The following is a 21,574-nucleotide window of genomic DNA, read 5'->3' as shown; positions in this document are numbered from 1 at the left end:
TCTGGTCAAGCACCCCCCTTTGGTCCAGGATTTCCTGGAGTTTCTTGGCATCTTCCATTGCCAAGGCATCATGAGCGCGTTGGAGAGCCTCTAATTTGGCCTTGAGCTCCTCATTCTCCACACGCAAAGGCTCAGCAACGGCTTCAGCCTTGGCAGCCCTCTCGGTTGCGTTTCGCGCAGTCTCCCTGGCCAGCCGAAGCTGTTCATTCACAGCTTGGGCAGCCTTGGAGCGGGCCTCGAGTCGCGCCTGAACTTCAACCTCGAGGGCCTTGAAGGCCTTCTCCTTGTCGGCGGCAGCTGCCGCCAGCTGTTGGTTCTCCTCCCGAAGAGCACGCGCCTCAGATATGTCCTTGGCGTGAGCTGCTTTCAACTTGTCATTTTCACGACAAAGCAGCTCGACGCGCGGCTGCATCCGGGCCTGGAGAACCCGAAGCTCATTAGTTAGCCTACCCTCCTGGTAGCTAACCATGGCTTCCCCCAACGCGCCCGGAGGAGCAGCGTGGCGAGCCCAGTCCACGCACTCCACGGGTGTGCGAAGGGTTGTTCCTCGGCGTATGTTCCATCGAGGAACATACACTTCATTGGAATCCGACACTGCAAAAGAAACAAAAGCAGTAAGGAAAAGATGATGAAAAACACAAGGGAAAAAGAAAGGAACCCTACGCACCTGTAGGGTCAATGACAGGCCGATAGCCGCCAAACCCATCACCTGAACCTAAAGGAAATCCATCCAACAGGTCAGGCAGACGGGAAGGTGGCAAAGATCGGCGTGAAGCCCTGCGCGTACCTGATGGTCCGGCCATTGGTGCCGGTGGCGCGGGCATGGTGGCAGCCGCCGTGGTCGCCGTCGTTGTCTCCGCCGCGGTCGCCGCCTCCTTAAAAGCAGCAGTAACCGCCGGTTCCGTGAAGGATGCTGTAAAAATCGCACTCACGGCCGGCGGTGACGTCATCTCGGCCGGAACAGTTGGCTCGACGGAACGACCAACTGGACCAGCGGATGCAGGCGCAGGCGACTGGGTCGACGCCTCAGGAAGGCTGACCGAGCCTACCGTCATTGGCGAGGAGGTACTCCCCTGCGTTTCACCCAGGATTGCGTCAACATCCACGCCTGCACAAAGAAGAAAGTGTTTAAGAAAATTATGAAGTGACAAATCTACAAAGGAATTATGATTATACTTACGGGTTTTCTTGACCCTGAACGTACGGACGGGCGGGGAGGAACCCGATGGAGCCGGCCTCTTGGTACCGGTCACCGTCGTCTTCGTTGGTTCTCCGGAGGTAACGGTCGTAGCCTCCGGAACAGTGGTCTTCTCACCACCGGGCTTCCCCGCCACCTCTTCACTATCTGACTCCGTGTCAGAGAGAACCACTGGATCAGCTGTGGCCTTCTCCTTCCCCTTCACGCCGGCAGCAGTCTTCTTCTTCCGCACAAGGGGAGGACCATCTGCGGATTCCTCAGAAGACAGGATGTAAGGATTTTCAGCAACGGGTACAGCATTGAGGGGTTCAGGATAGAATATCTCCTTACCTGGCCGCCGGTGGCTCAGGATCTCTTGGCCCGGCGGATAGACCTCCACAAACCTATCCGCCGTTTGCTCCAGGATGGGCAACTCATTGTCATCCAGAGCACGAGTGCCCACCCGCACAGGACTGTCAGCTTCCCGCGGGAACAGGAGCGACTCCAAATTATTCCCCTCTGAAAGAAAAAGAAACAGTTAGAAAATTAACTAATATCAGCAAGAAAGACAAGACATACCATAAGGAATAGAGTTCAAACCATATTCAAGAAGGATGGGAAACCGGGACGCATCCTTCCATACCCGGCTCATCCCCAGCAGCACCATCCCGGACTCCGCAAACCGGTAAACCGGAGATTGGACCCGGGATATCTTCGCGAACCATTCCGCCTCCTGGTAGCTGGAAGCGTGAAGGCTCGGAAGCGCTTGACCCTTCTTGAACTTCATAGCAATGGGGATGGCGCGGGCAGAGATGTAGAAGAACTCCCGCTTCCACGATCGGAGACTGCGCTCGGTCACGCAGATCTTCAAACCCTTTATACGGGTTGTCAGGGTGTACCACCCTTGGACGCACCTCCAAGTATAGAAGGTCATCAGGCGGTCCACGTAGGGCTCAATACCCAGAATCCGGCACACCCACTCGAAGTGCCGGACCTTGGCAATCGCCATCGGATGCACCTCGGTCAGGTGCACACCGTGCCTCTCCAGGACACGATACATAAACTTTGTCAATGGAAACCTAAGGTTCCCATAAACAAAGAATGCAGCATATACCCCGATCTTGCCACTGGGGACATCGTACACAGTTTGGTGGGATTCAGGAAACTCAGGCTCGAGAGACTCGAGCATGAACTTCCTGACTATGTACTGGTACTGATCGAGAGGTAGAGCACACTGGCACTCGCCAGCAGTACTCCTATCGTCGGCTACAGCTTCAGCATCATGAGAAGACATTTTTGCAGAAAGAAGAGTGATTTCGGGAAAATGCTTGCCTGAAAAAGGGGAGTATTTGCCGGAAATCACTAAGAAGAAGAAGAGAGGTGAAAGTGTGGATTACAAAGGGGCCTCTCCCCCTTTATATACTAATCGCAATTAATGCGGAGGAGAGAGAAATCGAAGGTGCAATGAAACTATGACACGTGGCAAAAAGCAGGCTGGCAACAGCTGTTGACAGGACGCGTGCCAGTAATTTCGCGGCCACGCGCCCGAAAAATCGTGCCCACGCGCCAGGAAAAGCGTCTGGAATGACCATGTTCTGTCACGTCACCATAACTTCCTGCACGTCCTGACACAGTCAGAAGAAACCGTCGCACGACGTTTCAGAGGTTTGGACTGTTCTTATCTTTCCACCAACTCTTCGAATTTCAAAATTCAAAATTCGAAAATATTAAAAAGTAAGCGGGAAAATACCCCTTACCCCTTGGCAAACAAGTAACCGTTAGACGGATGCGGGTACAGTGTAAAGGCAAAACCCTTCACATACCTAGCACCCGCAGGGAATTGAAGCCAAGTAAACCTTGGCGAACAAGTAACCGTTAGACGGATGCGGGTACAGTGTAAAGGCAAAACCCTTCACATACCTAGCACCCGCAGGGAATTGAAGCCAAGTAAACCTTGGCGAACAAGTAACCGTTAGACGGATGCGGGTACAGTGTAAAGGCAAAATCCTTCACATACCTAGCACCCGCAGGGAATTGAAGCCAAGTAAACCTTGGCGAACAAGTAACCGTTAGACGGATGCGGGTACAGTGTAAAGGCAAAATCCTTCACATACCTAGCACCCGCAGGGAATTGAAGCCAAGTAAACCTTGGCGAACAAGTAACCGTTAGACGGATGCGGGTACAGTGTAAAGGCAAAACTCTTCACATACCTAGCACCCGCAGGGAATTGAAGCCAAATATTCCTCGGCAACCAAGTAACTATAAGACAGATGCGGGTACAGTGTAAAGGCAAAACCCTTCACATACCTAGCACCTGCAGGGAATTGACGCTAGGAATACCTTGGAAGTAAAGTAACCGTAAGACGAGCGCTGGTACAGTGTTAAGGCAAAACCCTTCACATACCTAGCGCTCCGCTGGGAATTGAAACCAGGAAGGATCTTCTGGGCAATGCTTGCGGAAACGGAAATAACATCCCCGCATAGCGGGAACGTTGAGAACTACGTTGTTTGAAGTTCCAGGATGGAATTGGTGGTTTTAACATAATTGATCACTATGTTCAAAACTACCAAAACCTCATGGAGAATCCACACAACTGGGACTCAATGCTCCTGACTTGCGAGGAGGTTACAGACCTACCCGCATCATACCCAAAGACCAAGCAGGAAACTCGGGCATTTCTGCAAGTGACAAGGACTTCCCATGGAAAACCTTACAAAACCCTTTTCAAAACCCTTTGCTTAAGTCCAAAAGTTCACCTCACTTTATTAAACACGCATGAGAAGAACATTGGACTGGGGGGACTTGAAGAGGTAGGTCCCAGCAGAGCCCAGTTGGACCCGCAAGACTCACCTTAAACAGGGACGTCTGCGCAGAGACCAACTGGATCCGCAGGACCAACCATGCTCAGAGACGTGACGTCCTTACGCGCAGTATGCAAGCTGGTCCCGCAGGAAATGCCTCCCATGGTGAAGGACTCCGCCTGTTCCCGCAGCCTCGGATACAAGCCATGAGGGAAGGCCACCCGCGCAGCATGGCTACACGCACTAGGTACTTAGCTCTCGATCATTCAGTGTCACCTGAAGGAATGAGCAAAGCCGGGAGCAATCCCGCACAGAGGCGGGAGGGGGAATACTCCCGCCCAAATAAGCCAGTCTATACTGAAGGACCTTTTACTGTACCTGACGAGGTATGGGCGAAAGATCTGATCAGGGATACGACAGCTCACTGATACAGTATGGCGAGCAGCATGCTCCTGTACTGTATCACTATTAAGCCGCTGCCTACTCACCAACTACTGTCATACCACGTGCGTAGCCGGCAGTTGGTGGAAAGGGAATAGTATACAGCAGGCCTGGTCGCTATCAGCCGCTGCCTACCCACCAACTACCAGCAGGGCACGTACGTAGACTACTGTTGATGAACAGGAACACTGTTGCAGCCGGCCATACCTCCTTGGAAACCTACCTTCGGCTATAAATACCCCAAATGGTATGATCATCTGGACACAACATATCTTACTACATTATCATATTATACCTGATATCTGCTCTAGCAATCTCTTAATATACTTTTATATTTAAAGAGCAATCTAGTCTGATTCTCACGCCGGAGGGTGGTCACAAGGAGGAACCCCCCCCTTCTCAGTGACGAGCTCACGGTGTCTGTTTTGCAGGTTATCAGAAGAACCATCTTCCAAGGGTCTAACCCCTCGTGGGAAACAGCTATCCAACCCCCAGGTTACCAGTAATCTGTCCGGGGTCCGGTTAGTGTTTCTTCAATGAAGACAATGCTTTAGAATTAGTCGTATGAAAATCATATTTCAGTCTTTCTTGTTTTTTAATTATTCAGTCATTTGAACCAAAAGGATTGGTAGTAGTCAAACAAAATTACCAAATTTCAAGGATCAACTAAACACAAAACACACGTAGTGATTATTATTATTATTATTATATAGACTAAGTTTAAGTTCATCAAAGGTTGATCAAGTATTCAAGTTAATAAAATTAACACATATTGTGACGTCAACTCCGTCTATATCATATGTATTATAACTCATCAACTATGTCATCGTTATCTTTATTTTTTATCTACGTCATCAACTTCTGAAAAGAAAAAGAAACATAATATAATAAAATTTTTATTTATATAGAGTACACAAACTAAATTTTGATACAAATTCATTAATTAAGCAACATGTTAAATTATTTTGTTTTAAGATAACTTTTGGCTTTTATAACAGAGAATAAGAGACTATAAGGGGGTGTTTGGTACAGAGAATGGAATTGTAGAGAAATGGAATAGAGAAATGAAATTGCAAAGAAAGGGAATTGGTCTGGAGAATGAGAATTGACTGTTCTGTTTGTTAGTACAGAGATTTCAATAGAGAAATATAGCTGAGAATCATTTCTCTTGTTTGGTACATATGAAATAAACAGAGAATTATATCAACTTTATCATTAGCACAAGTATTTTTTTCATAACAAATATTTATTAAAAATAAAAAACATATAAAAAGATGCATAAATTCCAACCAAAATATGGATTGATTAAACCAATTCACATACAAAACATAGTTTTTAAGCAAAAAACATCAACCATAGTTAAAACCAATTCACATACAAAACATACTTCAACCATACACAACTATCCCATTGAACCATCGGTATACAACTCGACCATCTCAATTTTCTCTTCTATTGTCAACGCAAGAAAAGAACGTCCTAGATCCACATCTTTATCAATCAAATGAGCTGCTTTGAACCGTTTTTTCGTAGTGATACTTGGTAAAGCTTTCAACTCATCACTAACCTTTTCATAGATTTCACGAGCCTCCATACCTTCTTTGCTAAGTTGTTCACCCACCATCTCCCCAAATCGAAGCAAAACTTCCTTGATATCTTTGCAAGACTCTCGATATATCTCATCTGCATCCGTGCTTCTACCTCTTTTGCGCTTGCTTGTTACACTTCCTGTTTGTCCTTCAGATCTATCAACATTTGGAACGGCTTCATCAACAAAATCAAAGTCTTCAATATCAACAGGTGAGCTTTTTTGCGTCTCTTGAACAACATCTTCTTCTCCAAGGTCAACTGCTTTACTACCAGTAGCTCTATCCTTACCGAATATGGTACACAATTTGTCATAGAAAGGAAATGACTTGTCACGAAAATTCACAGCACCTTTGTGAGACTACAAGACAATTACAAATAAATTAGACTAAAATTTTAAAATCTAAAAAATATATTTTTTAGAATATACCTTCACGTATTCATTTCAAACACTATCATCTGCAATAATACAACATTTTTGTTCATCCCAACCAAACCCACTTGTATGCACCATATCATATACAATGCTAAAGTGTGTCTTCCATGTCTTCATCCTAGACTTTATATGTGGTTCTGCTTTGAGGCCAGAGTTAGGAAAACTTACATCTAGCAATTGTTGAACACCATTTAAATAACCTGGTTTGAATCCATTGTCAGCACCAGCATACTTTCCGGATGCATGTATCTCCATTATGCATCAATTAGCTTTGCATTTTCATCATTTGTCCAGGTATGCTTGCTCCGAGTAACTCCTCTCACTATATTTGAATCTGCCATGTCTACGTACAAATGCATAATTATACAATTAAAAATCATAATTCATGTAACTACAAATACAAATATAACAAGAAACATTAATAAGAAACAAATAAAGTGCATAAATAAACATTAATAAGAAACATCCTTGGTTTTACAAATAAAAAATACATAATTGTCAAACATAATTAAGAAACATTGTTGGCACGCTGCGCACGCATCGCAGTCCAACTATTAAACATTTCATTAGCAAGAAGGTCTCTACGATCGGTCCATTCTTGTGAGGGCTCGATCATAGAAATAACATTGTCATGGTCATTTGCAGGTTGTGTGTGATTTACTGGGATTTCGTTATCAAGAGGGTCTTCACTCATTGTTGTTCGTATGAAATTGTGCAATAAACAACAAGCAATGATGATACGTGGCATGGACTCTATGGGATGATATGAGTTATCACGCAAAATAGCCCATCTATCTTTAATCATTCCGAAACATCTTTCTATAACATTCCTGGCCGATGAATGTCTCATATTAAAGAACTCCTTAGCATTCGTAGGAGGACGAGACCAATCGTTAAGATGATAACGTTGACCTCGATATGGAGTTAAAAATCCTTCACCATTTGTATAACCGACATCACAAAGGTAGTATGTTCCTACAATTAACCATAAACTCTATGTTAAGTATCATACTTAAATCTATGTATATTCTTTGAAAATTGTCTATCACATACCCGGAGTTATTTTAAGACCATTGGGTCTACTGATTGCATCACGCAAAACTCTACTATCAGCTGCAGAACCCTCCCATCCCGCTAAGACATACGTAAATAAAAGGTCTCTCGTACATACTCCGAGTACGTTAGTACAAATCTGCCCTTTTCTTGTCCTATAAGGTTTTCTATCAATAGCAGGGGCTTTAACTTTAATGTATGTTCCATCTAATGCTCCTAAGCAACCCTGAGTTAAAAGAAAACATTACTTACTAATTTATGTTAGCAAAAAATATCTTTAATAAAAAATGCGTTTGACTAACCTTAAACCATTTCCATCTTTCATCAGTTTCATTATCTGGCACTGGCACGGGTGACTTGTAGAGTTCTTTGTGTAATCGACATATAGCATTTAAGACTAACTTGAAATACCGACTCACAGTTTCCCCGGACCGATGAAATCTGTTGACAAGTATCCTATTCTTTGCATTATGAGCAAGGGTATGTAAAAACATAGCAACTTGCTCATCGACTACCATGTTTTTACTATTCTTTAGTCCCCCTCTAGTTTCTAGCATATCACAAAGTGTTGTAAATGCTTGTATATTCATTCTTATGTTAACAACACTCGTAACATCACTTTCATAAACCATCCTCACCATATTTTCACGCCTATTATGGTAACTCATTAAATATTTTGTACGTAAAGTCATTGACTCAATCGACCGACGCAAATGATAAGTACACAACATCCACCAACGAATCGTAACATAAATGACATAAAATGCACCTATGGCAACTATTCTTTGTCTGGAAGGTGATCTTGCCATCTACACATAAAAATATAAGAAAATTCAAGAAAAACAAATAACTCCAAAATATAATCCAAATATTAGCAACAAAGTGATCATGAAAGCAAGAAAAATGATTACAGGCTACTTTATTCACTGACTTGCTGAATGTTGTTTAATTGCCAATGTTTACATCAATATATATGTTATTTTTGATGAAATTGAAAATCCAAGTTCCATGTGAGTTACAAGTCAATGTTATACAAGATCCCTAAGGTTTCCATGTGAGTTACAAGTCAATTTCTAGATAAAAATGGTGTAAAAAGTGATGATTTGTTGATATGTAGAAATCTGAGTTTTTTGGTCAGATTTGAGTTTGTAAATATAGATTTATTTATCAACAAAACAATTGAAATAAATTATGAAAATATTTTAACAGAAACTTCAACATCTCTAGGTGTTTATATATTTTTCTCAAATTTTTAAAGTATGCATAAGGTTTTCAACTAAAATGCTAATTATCAAAGGTATCTAAAACTTACTGTTCAGAGTTTGTAAATGTCAAAATTTCTCAAAAATTGACTACTCAGGATTTGCATACAAGGCCAATTGGGAAATATTCTAGACACTTAAAATGTTCATTAGAAAGAGGAATGAAGTCTAAAACTTCAAAAACAAGAGAGTTATGCTCTTTAGAAGTGGACCTAAAATCTGTCAGTCAAAAACAGATTTGACCTTCGGTTTTATTTTTCACGTTTGGGTAATCAAAACTTCTCTAAAAATTACGAAACCAGTGGGGTTTGAAACTAGACTCTTTGAACTTAATGTTAGACTCAAGAAACGATCAATTTGCATATGTTATGATCAAAATATTGTTTGAACAAAACAGCATTACAGATTTCATCAGCAACAACATTCAAGCAACTCATATAAACATTCAATTTATCGGTTCCAACATTCAACCTAGCATTTAAATCATTCTAACATAAAATTCATGATTCAAACTCATCAATTTTATACCATATAATGTTCAATTCCCAACCTAGACATCAAAGATTTCATCAAGAGTCGAATTAAACATAAACCATTGAAATCTAACATATCTAAATCGATTACCAACAACATACAAACATCCCACGATAACAATCGACATCAGCAGCTGAGTTTGGATCGAGGTTTAGGTCTGGTCGAGCATAAGAAAGTCGAAAAAATGAAAGTTTCATACCTAGGATCGTTGGAATCGAAGCAATGATCGCGAATACAAACTCGGTTCTTGGATTGGAGATGATTTGTGGGTGATTAGAGGCTGCAAGTCGATCGAACAGCAGGGAGAGGCGTGAGTTTGCTGCTGTAGATCGAACAGCAGGGAGAGGCGTGAGAGAGTGAGGCTGAGAAATGAAACCCTAGAAATCCAATTCTCCGCTTTTTTTAGAGAAACAAAATCAGAGAAATGGAAATGGTTTATTTCCATTTCTCACATCTTTCTTTCATAAACAAACAAGAGAATTCTTTCCAATTCCATTTCTCACCCCTCAATTCCCTCTACCAAACACCCCCTAACTGTTTAAAAGTGAACTAACAAAATATATTCCATGCGTTGCGGTGAACTTTTTTTAGAATCGAAACGTAAATAAGAAAAACACTTCCTGATGATATGTTAAAAATGCATGAAAAGTTATGTTGTTGTAAAAATGCATGTTCTGTATTTTGAATACAACTTTGATTTTAAAAATATTTGATTGAAATGTCAACGGAAAAAATAAACACATCTACAAAAACCAGAAAAATGAATACTAATATCGGTATTATGACATTATCAGAACCATTACGATGTTGTACGTTCTGAATCGGTTTAGTTTATCACGCTAATGATAATGAATACAACTTCATTTCAAACAAATTAATACGACTGTGTATTCAGGTTTTTATTTTTAGATTAGCAAACAAATCACAAATGAGTTAAAGAAGTATAATATTAACAGCTTATAATTGTTTAAAAAAAACCATAAAGCAATAAGAATTGAAACTTTAGTAAGTGTGAAAAGAAGTTAAGAACGGAATCTAAATTGTGTGAACTTAACTATGTTAATTTGATTCTTTCTTTTGTCCGTGGGTGTCTTACCTCCAACGTGTGGTCGTTGTCATGCAACTAGTAAACCCAATTAGACCAAACATGTTCTTTTTGCAAAAACAAATGTATTTGGTATTTACATTGAATAATATCAATCATGTAAACACTTATACTAAGGCATGGGCGGATTTACATTGAAGTTTGGGGGTGCACGGAACCCCCGATCTTCGAAATTATAGTCTAATGTTATATATAAAATCTGGAGTGCACCCCCTTATAAATTTAGAGTGCACCATACAAACCAAGCTGAAAGATTGCTGGAGTGGTTAAGACCTTGGTTGTTAACACACATGCCCCATATTCGATTCACTGTTAGACGTTTTGTTAGATTTTTTTCTAATTTATTATACTTTTTTAACATGGCCTAAGCTCTGTTTTAATATTTATACGGTTTCAAACACAGCCGCCCCCTCCTATTTTCACTGTCCACAGTTTGTTCACTTCAATATATACTTGGTTTATAATCTTTATGTGAAGGTATGAATATACTAGGAGGATAATATTCAAGAAACAGGTTAGAATCAATGTGTCAAATGCTATTGGTTAGCTTATAATTATGAAGTGATTTGTTATATTCACTTTGAGAATCATACCATCCAGGTTTGAGATAAAACTACAAGTTAATGTAAAAGAAAGTAAATTAAATAATACTTTAAAGTTTTTTCTTTATTTGTTTCAAACACAGCCGCCCCCGACCCGAATCGTCGAACCGGCCCAAATTTTTTTATATTTTATATAAAATTAGAGCATCTAAAAACAGTGCACCCTGTGAAAAAAATTTCTGGATCCACCACTGTACTTAGGTCAATCGTTGTGGGACAATAATGTCCGGCGGCGTTACGTCGAGGTGGTACACCCATAACGCCGGCTACACCGTGCCATGATGTTAAGGGTCTAGCGTTATGGGTTGTTAGTTAACAAAATAACGTGCATTACGCGTGGAAAAGGTGAGGCCATCAAACTAACAGTCAATCAAACCTTCTTTTTATTATCTTCTCCACCGTCCATAACTAGCTAGTTAAATCTTGTTAACCAACAGTACCCTAGTTAACACAATGATAAGCGTTAAACATGAAAAATGTTTCATATCTAATTCCCCTAATCATGGCTATCCATTATAATCTAAAACTTTTCGAGATCTAGGGCAAAGAAACAAATGGACCCTTAAATACGGTAACAAATGCTAATCGTGTTAAAACAAATTATAGAGAATCAAGTCGCTAGCATACCTTGAGAAATGAGTAATCGAACATAGTCACACAAATGCTTTTCGATTAAAACCACAAAACATTTACACCCGATTGAAGTTCGACATAGAACAAATAAACGGATTGCACGATTGAAGCAATTAGAACCGCTTTAACCGATGGAAGCCAAAGTAGATTCGTCATGTTTGGCTTTGATAATATGGCATGTTTAGGATCCGTTTTAGAAATCGTAATCCTCAAAATCAAAATGTATGTATCAGTGGACTAAGCTATAATAAGTGTTGTGCCTTACCAACAAAACAACCATCAATTCATTGAATTATCATGGTTTTTTTTTCATTTGTTTTAAAAAGCTTAAGACAATATTTGTTTCGGTCCCATGAGAGAATGAGCCTTGGGCAGTCGCCCATCTTGTCATTTTTATGCGCGAGCACACCTAACACCGTACTTATCTCATATATGATAAAATTTTTAAAAATTTTTATATACCTGAATACTCGCCCCAAAATTTTGTATTTATTCATTAGAGTCGAGTTCGTTTGCTATCCCTAGCAATGAGAAAATGGGAATCATGAGTAATTGGGTTAGGATGTGAGATGCGAGATGCTAAGAGGCTTTTATATTAGCCTTTTTTAACTCAAAACTAATAACCAAGCCAACTTCGGCTCTGATCTTGCAAATCAAGTTGTCCGAGCAAGCTTTCTCTAAGTTATTTTTCCATCGATTTTCGAGTCACGAACTATATGAACATCCCTATATCCCTTTATGCCAATTAAACAAAGGCTCACAGACCTGAAAACTAAACCTCTAGAGCATACATATATGGTTCTCCATATCCTTTATTCATATAATTTATCTAAAACTAATTTTATCCTTAAATATTGTTTCTCTTAAAAATCTTTCACATGTAACTCCTACATATACCGTTATTTAATTAAATAATACTTGTTTTGTATTTCTTTTTCTCCAAGACTTTGTGGTTAGCGGTGAAATACCACTTGAACCCAGAGCGCTAGCTGGTTCTCCCCGAAATGCGTTGAGGCGCAATAGTTGACTGGACATGTAGGGGTAAAGCACTGTTTCGGCGCGGGCCGCGAGAGCAGTACCAAATCGAGGCAAACTCTGAATACTAGATATGACCTCAAAATAACAGGGGTCAAGGTCGGCCAGTGAGACGATGGAGGATAAGCTTCATCGTCGAGAGGGAAATAGCCAGGATCACCAGCTAAGGCCCCTAAATGACCGCTCAGTGATAAAGGAGGTAGGGATGCAGAGACAGCCAAGAGGTTTGCCTAGAAGCAACCACCCTTGAAAGAGTGCGTAATAGCTCACTGATTGAGCGCTCTTGCGTCGAAGATGAATGGGGCTAAGCGTGCCGAAGCCCTGGGATGTAAAAATACTAAAAAAAATACTAGAAATAGACTATATAAGAAGTAAACGATAATTCCCTTCGCTTGTATTTTTAAATTGGGCTGCCGGGCCTAACCAGCCCAGTTTCTTTAGTAAAAAGCTTGGCCCATGACCTTTGGTCCTTAATCCCTATAGTTTTGGTCCTTTAGGATTTATTGTATCGTTTTCAATTACAAAAGAAATTTTGTGAAGCCATTGTTGCTTTCTACGACAAACCATCTTCGTTGTCTAAGTTGTCTTCATTCATCCCTATACATGTGTTTCTTATTTTATTTGTTCTATTTAAATGATCTTTTTAGATTTTTTTCTATTTTTTATTTTTCATTTTTTTTATATAAGGTATCATTGAGGACTTGAAATAATATTATATAACTCATGATAAAAAGTAAATTGAAATTACAAATTATTGATAAATAACAAAACTAATCTCTTTGTAATTATTGGTAATTACAAAACATTAATTACCATTAAGTTATCAAATAAAATCTATTAAACTCGTTACCCTCCTAAATCTATTACCGGCCATAACCCAATACCCAATATATATTATACCTGAATTTATGTCCGTCCATAATTTATATCATTTTTTGTTATTAGATGTGCACAAAAATCACTCTTACCGATTCATTTTGGGTCAAAGATGTTTAACACAAGCTATTGGGGGTTTATAAAGGGGAAAATAATCGATTCAATTTTGAAATCAGCCTGATTTTAAGTTTTTATCCGCATACATGAAGGAGATATCAAAACAACATTTTGATCCGTTTTCAAACCGGTTTTTGGAGTGGTTTGTCATCTCCAAAAGTGCCTTAGCAAATCGGCAAAGGACATCTCTTAAAGAGATTGGTTTCATGAACCCGATTCAAAAGATGAATCAACAAATGACTGTCTGTGTATTAAAACATAAACCTCTAATATACATTTTTACTATGTTTGGGCGTTCAAATGGTCAAAAACCGGTTTCAAACACTCATTGAACGACTATACTACTATTCAAAACCGTTTCAAGCATTAAATTTGTTTCTTTTTTAAGAAAAAAAAAATTCCAATTTTTAGGTAAGAATCGTACCCAACCCGACCCCTCACTGGTTCTATCGAGTATCCATCCATCCATCCTAGTTCTGATTCCTAATAAAAACCTATTTATGCACCTCTTGGTGAGATGTTCTCATTTACTTCGATGATGTGAATCCAATACTTTGTGTTGCTAAATTAAAAGCTTAATAAATACTACTAACGGTAGAGCTGCACAAATCGGGTACACCTTGAAAACCCGAACCGGTTCGGAACCGGTTTTTTTCAACCCGGGTAGAGAATGACACCGGTTCCAGTCAGGAACCGGTTCGGTTCCCGACCCGAACCGGTGCCCAGATATGCGAACTTTTAAGAACCGGTAGGGTATGAACCGGAACCGGTTTTTACGTAAAAACCGGTTCCGCCGGTTTTTTTTGAAATTTAAAAATTAGAGCCGTTAGGAACCGGTTCCAACGGCTATATAGCCGTTTTTGACCGTTGGAACCGGTTTTTTAACTATAAATAGGGTATTTTCTTACTAATAATAGCAAGTTTCAAAACTATCAAACACACTCCAATTCCAAAACCATAAAACACACTACAAACCAAAATTAACCTTAAACCGACCACAAATGACATCTAATGATGACGTTGTTATGGTGATCGAAACAACAAGATGCCCCGATGTTTGGGTCCATTACGATTTGTGTCTCATGACCGACTCACATGAGTTGGCACGTTGCAAATATTGCTCGAAGTTTCTTAAAGCAGGGTCCAACTCGACATTACGAAAACATACGAATAAGTATTGTCGAGAGAAAAAAAGATTGGAAGATAAAAAAAAGGAAGTGGGAGAGTCGTCCGGCTCTACAACCCAAAAATAAGTATTCCCGGATTAAAACGACGGACTTTGTTTTTTATGTTTTAGTTGTTATGTTTAGTATCGTTTATGTGTTAATAATGTTTGTAATAGTTAGTTTTTAAATAAATAAAATGTTCGTCGTTATTAAAAAAGTAACAAAAATTAATCGAACAAATTATAATAAAACATATAGTACAATTCTTCTTCGTCGAAACAAATAATTTTACCAAAACAAATAATTAGTCGAACAAGTTACAAATAATTTTACCAAAACAAATAATTACAAGTAATGGAAACAAGTAATGGTGAAACAAGTAATGGAAACAAGTTATATATAGGTTTGGCCCAAAAACCGGTTCCAACGGCTATATTACCGTTGGAACCGGTTCCAACGGATATATTGCCTCAAAAACCGGTTCCAACGGCTATATTACCGTTGGAACCGGTTCCAACGGCTATTTGGTGTCTAAAAACCGGTTCCAACGGCTATATTACCGTTGGAACCGGTTCCAACGGCTAGTTTGACTTTTTGTTTGACCCTTGAAAAAAAACCCGTCGGAACCGGTTTTTCCGGGTACGACCCGAACCGGTTCCAAATAATAACCGGGTAGGAACCGGGTTGGAACCGGTACTGAAATATATATAGTAGAACCGGTCCCGATTTTCGGGTACAAAAATACCCAAACCGGGTATTGTTCCAACCGGGTTGGAACTGGAACCGGTTCCGGAACCGGTTTTTTTGTGCACGTCTAACTAACGGTAAGTTACCGCTACCCTACGTTAGCAACATAACGCATCGCCGCTACCCTACGTTAGCGTACCGTCAACCCTATGTTATACGTAACGTAGGGTAACGGCGATGCGTTATGGTGCTAACTTAGGTAGCAGCGATGCGTTATCCACTAACGCATCGTCAACTACCTATTCCGGTCATATTCCGGCCACGTGTCGTTATCCTATTGTTTCAGTAACGTATCGTCGGTGTTCGCTATCATGTCGTTGACGACGAAATAACAAAGGGACAAAGTTGGAAAATTGAATTATTAGGGATAATCCTGAAAACGCATTTCTAAAATGGGCTATTATCGGAATTTTCCTTATGATAATATCCTAATTACTGGACAGAAAAAAAAAACAAAAATAGAAAGATCTAGTAATTAGGTTGGTGATGGTGGGGTACAGGGGTATCAGTTGATTGAAGACGATTAAACTCACACGCAATTGTCCAGGTCTCCTATTCATATTCATGTCCAATTTTCCACCATAAGTACACTTCAATAATAATAATAATAATAATAATAATAATAATAATAATAATAATCAATGCACTCTACCAATTTCAATTCCATAAGTTAATTAATTTCATTATATTTCAGGTAACAACATCTACTCCAATTTCTATGGGTTTTTTTTCTTCTTCAATTTTATTTATATTTCATTATTTCTGCTTTAGTTATTTATTATCTTTACCAACCGTGTGATTCATTCATTCATCTTCAAGGTTTGACGCTTATTAATATCGTATTTAATTAATACTTCGTTTCGTTGTTATTAACTATACTTAGATCTACCAATTAATTAATTAATTGCTTATACTAATAATAATCGAATTTATTATTGAACCGTTACCTCCTAAATTATTAATTAGGCTTTCCAAATGTTTTTACGCCCTATCGTTAATTTAGGACTTCTATGTATTAATTTCACACTTCACAACCGAGCTCGAACCGAGATTAGGCTCGTTAAGGTGTTTCATATAATATATAATAAACATGTATATGAACTGATGAATAATAATAATCGAGTCGAGCTCGAGCTTGAAAAAAAAGACTCGTGAGCCGAGCTCGAGCTTTAGAAAAAAAGAGCTCGAAACGAGCCGAGCTCTAGCCCTGGTAAGCCAAAACGAGCCGAGTTGAGCTCGGGTTCGGGGCGCGACTAGTCTCGACCTCAGCTCGTTTTGGCTTACCAGGGCTAAAGCTCGGCTCGTTTCGAGCTCTTTTTTTCTAAAGCTCGAGCTCGGCTCACGAGTCTTTTTTTTCAAGCTTGGCTCGGGCTCGAATCATTTGTTATTTGTTGATCAATTTTTATACATTTTTAATTATATTTATATATTTTTGAGAAAAACCTTAACAAGCCTAAGCTCCGCTCGAGTTCGTGTGCAGTACCTTAAACGAACCAAAGCTCAGCTCGAGTTTGACTGTGTAGTGTGAAATTAATACATGTACAAAAGAGTAAAAACTTAATAATACATTATGCTCGTTAATGCCCGACGAGCCTAAACGATCCTCACTCGGGTTTGATAACTAAACGAGCTTTATTTGAGGCTTGGCTCGTTTCGAGCTTTTTATCAATCCGATCTCGAGTAGCTCGCAAGCGGCTCGGCCCGTTTGCACCCCTAGTTTTTACACAACAAAATCAACGACATTTTTGCGTGAATTAACATAATACTTTCTGATTTCAGAAACTTGTTAATATGGAAATCCTATCCAATCATTCAGCTCCATGTTGCCTGCCTAGACAACAGTTTTCCGTCAGAAGAAGAAAACATGTAAGATCACAAGCATGGTTACCATCTAGTTTTCACTTCAACAGTCATAAGAGACTGCGCAAATTCATACCAGTATGCGCTCTTAAAGTTGACGAGGGTGTTATTGATGCAACCGAGACCTTAGACAACGTGACTAAAAGAAGAGGACCGGTATCAGCACCAAAGGTTATAATACCGGGATTGCCTAATGATTCAAATGGTGATGTTACCGCGCCTGTAAGCACGGGTCAATGTGGAAACCAAAATTCAACATCCATTATGAACGTTCGGGTTCAAAACACACTAACGCTCCCCAGGTTCTGTTTCTTCCCGGATTCGGTGTCGGGTCGTTTCATTATGAGAAGCAGTTGAAGGATCTTGGTCAAGATTATGGAGTATGGGCCATTGACTTTCTTGGTCAAGGTATGTCGTTAGCACGTGAGGATCCTACACGTAAGCAACAACAACCGGATGATAGTCAAGTTGATGATCCGTTTTGGGGATTTGGAGATGAAACTGAACCGTGGGCGGATAATCTTGTTTATTCTATTAACTTGTGGCAAGAACAAGTGGCATATTTTATACAAGAGGTATGCGAAATGTATTTATCACACAGGGTCTCTTAAGAATTTGTATACCTCGATCGAGCCGAATTTAAAAGGCTTGTAGGGCCTAACGAGTAACGAAATATATAAGCTAATATTTTTAAATGACATTAACGTTATAACAATAAAAATAGCAAAAATATAGTAATAAAATCAAATACAATAAAAATTGTCATTATTTTTTTTATTATTGATTTTGTCATTTTCGTTTGGGACCAATAACCTAAATTTTATCCAATTTTTTAAGAAATTATTTGTCATGCATTGCTGGAATTAAGAAATTATTACAATATTTAAACATCAAATTTCTTACACATATAAACACATACCGAACTACATCTGGATAATGGGTAAGCGAGCAACAAGCTGCGCCGCTATCCCCTTTTGAATCGCAAAGCCTATTCTACTAAAGATCAATCTTTGGTTCCTCGGGCTCTGCGAGTCACTGTGGACCACCTTCTGCACCCGCTCCAAAAAGCGAACCGCCTCGGGATAGCAAAAGGGGCCCGATATCCATTGAATTATGAATAACAACAAATTTTGGGCCCGATAATTTAAAGAGGGATCAAAATCCAATTATAATACATAAGAATTTTTTAAATATATATAAAAAAAAATTGGTCCCCAAAAGAAAGTGCCTCGGCCGAGGGTGTTGCTCGCACGCCCTCAAGGCTGGCCTTGATATCACACAAAGTATTGAGTTTTTATAAAGTTTAATTTGTATGAATATTTCACAGGTTATCAAGGAACCGATTTACATTGTGGGGAATTCACTTGGTGGATATGTTGCACTTTACTTTGCAGCGTGTTATCCTCATTTAGTAAAAGGTGTTACGTTACTTAACGCAACACCATTTTGGGGGTTCTTCCCAAACCCTGAAAGAAACCCGAGACTTTCAGAAATATTCCCATCAGCCGGGACGTTTCCGCTTCCTTTACGTGTCAGAAAAATCATAGAAATTGTGTAAGTGATGCTAATGTTATAATAAATCTATAATAAGAAAAATGATAATAAGTCGACTAATATGTTTTCTTTATTTGTATGTATATAGTTGGAAGAAGATAAGGGATCCGAGTAGCATTAGGGAGATATTGAAGCAAGTTTACGCTGATCATTCAACAAATGTAGATAAAGTATTCACTCGTATACTTGAAATAACCGAACATCCAGCCGCTTTAGCATCGTTTGCATCAATAATGTTGGCTCCTCAAGGAAAACTGTCTTTTGGGGAAGCTTTATCTAGGTATATTTTTTGTAGCATATGTTTCTATTCTTACTATTTAATGGCACTTATTGTTGTTGTTGTTGTTGTTGTTATTATTATTATTATTTGTGTAATGTTAGATGTAAAGCTCAAGATGTACCTATATGCCTTATGTATGGAAAAGAAGACCCTTGGGTGAGACCTGTGTGGGGTCTACAAGTGAAGAAGCAGTTGCCAGAAGCTCCTTATTATCAAATAAGCCCCGCGGGCCATTGTCCTCATGATGAAGTTCCCGAGGTATGTAACGTAGCGTGTGCTGGACGTCTTGTTATTTTTGTCTTTAACGAGGTTATTTTCTTGCATTTGCAATTTAATCATGGTATGCAGCATGTGTTTATGATCCATGTCCATAATCCCTTGTGGATAGGCCTGTAAAACGAACTGAACATTCAGTGTTCGTTTAATTAATAACCGAACGAACATGAACAAGTATTTTTTGTTCATTTAGTTAAACGAGCGAAAAGGAACACATGTGTCATTCGTTCATTTATGTTCGTGAACGTTTGTTTACATTTGTTAACATTCGCTCGTTTATGTTCATTTGTTTACATAATTATTGAAATTATAGGCCCATTATAGTTAATTAAAGTTTTATGAAGTTAACTATCACCAATTATAATTTAGTCTAGTTTTATTAATTTGTGAGGTCCAACATATAGATATTTGTTCATCTATGTTAAGTTATTTTCGATCGTTTGTGTTTCATTATGTTCGTTATGTTAACCATTTTCTCAACGAACGAACACAGACAAGAAACTCCATTCGTTTAGTTGTTCGTGTTCGATCGTTTGTTTGGTCTAAGTTAAACCAACGAACACAAACATTCCGGTTCGTCTCGGTTCAACTCGGTTACATGCCTACTTGTAAACATCACCTTTTTATAGACACAATAATGAAATAGATTAACCTTCTAAATCATTTAATTCAAATATTTAGATTACTATTGTAATAAAATTGTTTTAGCAGTAATAATCTATGCATTAATTATTTATGAACATCTATAAATAAAAAAGTGAGTAAACTGCGGTTTTTGTCCCTGTGGTTTGTCCAAATCTGCGGTTTTAGTCCAATAGTTTCAAATTTGCGATTTTCGTCCCTGTGGTTTAATTTCACCTGCAATTAAACCTGAATTCATTAACCCCGTTAAGTCCGGTCGTTAAATCCATCAGCGTACCCTTCACGTGAGGGGCGGTTTTGTTCTTTCTTTCCCAAATACAACCCAGCCCCTCACGTGAGGGGGGCTTGCGAATTACGACTAGGGTTTATTTGGAAAGAAAAAAAGACAAAACTTTGAGAGGCACACTGATGGATTTAACGACTAGACTTAACGGGGTTAATGAATTCGGGTTTAATTGCAAGTGAAATGAAACCACATGGACGAAAATTGCAAATTTGAAACTATTGGACTAAAATCGCATATTTGGACAAACCACAGGGACGAAAACCACAGTTCACTTTAAAAAAGTTATTTACACATAACCTTTTCAATCCAACCCGTTTGTTAATCATCGTAATTTCTTTTTTATATAATGTAGGTAGTGAATTATCTCCTACGCGGGTGGATAAAAAACTTGGAGTCGAAAGGTTTTGTGGCATTGCCGTTGGTTGATGATGAAAGCGGTCGGTTTGATGTGGCTAAGGATTTGGAATATATGAGAGACGGGAAAAAGAGATCGGTGAGGGTATAGTTTTACGGGTCCGAGACCTCAGTTTGGAGCAGGCTGACTTCTTATTTTAGCAGTCAATTTCAAGATGTCAATATTAAGTTCATGTGATGGATCTTGTTAAAGCACATATATGCATGTAGTGTGAAATACTTATGTGTAGTATTCATATTTTAGATGTATATAAATTAGAGAATTTTATTTTTATTTTTTTTGCAAGTAAGGTGTATATACCTACTAAAAATTAAAACCACTTTAAAATATACAAACTTGTGAATATTTAAAAAATTAGTTTGTTACTAGATAAACTCGTTAAAGTTTGGAGAACGGGTTATCTAGTTGTGCGAAAAGTTGTTGACGCGAGAGTTTTTTATTCGAATAAGTTGAAAATAGTTGTGCTAGTAGACAACACACTATTGTTTCTTATGATAAAACTATCACGGTTCCGGGTAGGGACCGGGTCTTTGGCCAGTTTTTAAATTGGTTTTTGGCTTATTCGAAACTGGTTTTTGACCAAGTAGAGATGGAACAGGTTCCGGTTCCAACATATATGCATAGCTAATATAGTTAGTAAAACCTATATAAATTTATTATTATTGTATTTTTTTATTATTATTGTTA

At 39.0% G+C, this 21,574-nt stretch overlaps 1 pseudogene across 1 annotated transcript; it reads left to right on the top strand.

Moving 5' to 3' along the window:
- Window positions 1-17,271: 17,271 nt before the first annotated feature.
- On the top strand, window positions 17,272-21,165 carry LOC143635871 (pheophytinase, chloroplastic-like; annotated as a pseudogene). Its single transcript, XR_013154138.1, has 5 exons — window positions 17,272-18,009; window positions 18,762-18,988; window positions 19,077-19,268; window positions 19,370-19,526; window positions 20,825-21,165. The product of XR_013154138.1 is annotated as a pheophytinase, chloroplastic-like (transcript).
- The last annotated feature ends 409 nt before the right edge of the window (window positions 21,166-21,574 follow it).

The sequence above is a fragment of the Bidens hawaiensis genome, unplaced genomic scaffold, assembly GCF_021521415.1.
Source record: "Bidens hawaiensis isolate Kalapana, Puna unplaced genomic scaffold, B.hawaiensis_p1.1 tig00007737_1, whole genome shotgun sequence".
Lineage (NCBI taxonomy): Eukaryota > Viridiplantae > Streptophyta > Magnoliopsida > Asterales > Asteraceae > Bidens > Bidens hawaiensis.
This window is presented reverse-complemented; position numbering and strand designations above follow the sequence as displayed.